This window comes from Grammomys surdaster, unplaced genomic scaffold, assembly GCF_004785775.1.
Source record: "Grammomys surdaster isolate TR1022 unplaced genomic scaffold, NIH_TR_1.0 203, whole genome shotgun sequence".
NCBI lineage: Eukaryota > Metazoa > Chordata > Mammalia > Rodentia > Muridae > Grammomys > Grammomys surdaster.
The window spans coordinates 3,032,047-3,035,072 of record NW_021604648.1 but is presented as its reverse complement, the minus strand read 5'-3'; positions in this window follow the sequence as shown (position 1 = coordinate 3,035,072).

Here is a 3,026-nt window from a genome sequence, read left to right as displayed (position 1 = left end):
AGCAGGCACAGCAGGCACAGCAGGCACAGCAGGCACAGCAGGCACAGGCACATCCCCTCTGGAGGGGAGGCCTGGAGTGAAAGAACTGCACGAATCCACAGTGCGGAGCCTAGTTGGGAGTCCTATTGGCTCTGCTCTCTCAGCCCAAACTCTTCTGTGGAGCAGCACTTGCTCACCTGTGGAGTGGGGATGAGGATGCCTGTGTGCCTAACACACAGTGGACTTCATTACTTCCCTCCCATCATCCTCTCCTTCCGTTCTCCCATGTATTTTATTCACATCAGGGCCCCCACCCCACAGACTCATAGACACTCCTCTCAGCAGCTCCAGTCTTAGGAGGTTTGCAGTTAGACTGGCTGCTTTTTAAAGCCTTCTGAGGATGGCAGAGATGGCTAAAGGTCAGAAGCAATGATTTGAGTCTGCTCCCCAGAACCCACCTATGGGAAGTAAGTGGTCTTCTGAACTACATACTAATGCCTCTGAGGTCCATTCCATAAAATAAGTGAATAAACTCAATGTTTGGAATGGTTTTCATTTGTTTGCCTGACACAGGGTCTCACTATGTAGCTCTGGCATCCTGGAACACATGGTGTAGAACAGGTTAGCCTCCAACTCAGAGCTTCACTTGCTTCTGCCTCCCAAGCACTGGGATGTAAGTCATCCCGTAGCAAGCCTTGCTTGTGATTTTTTAAAAAGCACTGTGGAGGAAGTGGGATATGTAAAGTCAAATCCCAGCGCCAGGCTTTTCATATCTAAACCTTGATCACCTCTCACCTACCAAAAAGCCATCTCTACTGTTCTCCGCTCATCCGGGCTGCCTTCCTGTGCATCCTAAGACTACAGACAAAGCTGCCTGCCCTAAAGGATGCAGACAAGCTCTGAGCTCTTAAGGCAACAAGAGGTAGATACCCAGAGGACTTAGCCAGTCACTCTGAGGGGAGGCTGTCCTTCATGCCTCTGTTCCTGCAGACACACCACTCTGTTCTCATGGATACAGAATGAATGTTGGTAGAGAGCTGCTGAACCTTATCTAGCTGGGCCTTCTGGATACTCACGTGTGTGAGTAGGACAGAAAGGATGACTGAATTCAAAGTTGTGTCTAAGTATGGGGCCAGCCACATCCCTGGGAACCAGGACCTTTCTTCCTCTTATGCAAGAAGGCAAGGCCTTTGGCAACAGCTACAGCCTGCTGGCACCAGGTCCCCAAAAGGGTTATTGTTTGGCAAAAACAGGAAGCCACCGGAAAGGAAGTGTGACCTCACCTTAGTGAACCCCTGAAGAATGGCCCCCGAAAAACTGGAGGACGTGCAAGCAGGCACTGACAAGTGTCAGCTGTGCCCCCCTCCCTGCACCCCAGGTTAGGACTGGACCCATCTCAAGGCCTAGGGCTATGTTCTAGTCCTGTGTGACTTTGGGCAGGTCACCAACGCTCTTGGGACACATCTCTTCCACTGCCAAGTAGATTCAAAGCCTGTCTGTTCCCCCACAGCTTTCCAGTGCTTAATGTAGTCAGCAGAAGGGAAGCCTACCGGTTCCACAGCACGTCACAGTTAGCAAAGCACCATTTCACTTCACCCAACCCTCGGGCAATGAAACCAAGCGGTACTGAAGGTGGGGCCCCTAACCCCATCTGCCAGAGAACATAGAAGCTCAGAGCCAGAGTTCAAACCCACATCCCCAGCTGTGGATCTAGTCCAAAGTCAGCGCTAAAGCAGCTTCAGTGATGGGTGTGTGCGCCCTCGGGCTGGAGGAGAGCCAGCCCTAGGGTTCAGACTGGCTGAGCCTGGAGGAACCACTCACCAGCTTGAGGTGCAGCTCACAGCCCTCTGGGTTTCTGTATATTTATTCTTCTCACTTCAGTCCCTGCCACTTACCCTTTGGGTGGCCCAAGTTCCTCACACTCATCCTCTCAGTGCCCTGGTGACCTGGGTGCCTGCCCTCCTAGTTCAGTCACTGCTGAGACTCAGGGGCCCACAAGCACATTGTTACCACCTCAGAGAACCCCAATTCTGTTTGGCCATTCTCCTCACTCCCAGTGTTCACACTAGATCCCAACTGCTTCAAGCCAGTCAATATAGGGCAGGCATTCCTAGAGAGGCTATAATGGGATGGAAACTGGACCCAAGTTGTCCCATTCAGAGTAAAGGAAAGGAATCCCAACTCCAGTCATGAGTAACTATCTTCACTGCCTCTTTAGCCAGATAGCCACGGGCAAGCATGGGCCCTCCACTGCCACTGGGAGCGATCTTACATGAAAGCCAAGGGGGATTGACAGCCATCCTGGAAACTGGCTGAGGCCAGGAGAGATGAAGCGGTCTGTTGATGGCAGCTGTGTATGTTGTGGTGAGGTGGGAGGATGCAGGCTTAGCCCTGCAGCCAGGTGACACAGACCTAGGATGCTTAGCCCTGCAGCCAGGTGACATCTATTTACCTCAGGGGAGGCAAGGTTTGCTTTCAAATGCAGTCAGTTACCTAGGGCTCTTTATCATCCTGCTGCTCTGATGCAGGAGGGGAAATGGACCCGCCTCCCTGAATCTGGCTCACTAAAGGCTGACAGCACACAGCCAGAGCCCACAACCTGTTCACAGCTTTTTGGAAGCTCGCCATTCTTCCTCTGTTCTGCTTGCTGAAACAGTTCCTCTCTCCTGCATCTTGGTCTCTGGCCTACGCCGGGGCCACCCTGCTGTTATTAGCAAGATGGATGAGGTGGAGAGACCAAGCTGGAATGCTGACCCATCCTGCTCCCTATCTCCCAGCAGTCCCTTGTTCAACATCAGGTTCCTCTCCTCTCTTCCCTGCGGGAACCCTGGCTGCCTGGCAGCCTGTGGAGCGCAGAACTTTGAAGGCATAAAAGTCTTCGGAGATGAGCCAGCACAACCTTCTTGAGGTAGAATAGTGGAAACGGAGGCCTGGATGTAAGCCAGAGATCTATCCCAGGTCATATTTAGGAGATACTGGAATCCAGGTGCCCCAGTTCTGTTGTCTGTAAACTGTTGTCCCTAATAGTTGGTGTAATTTTTTCCATT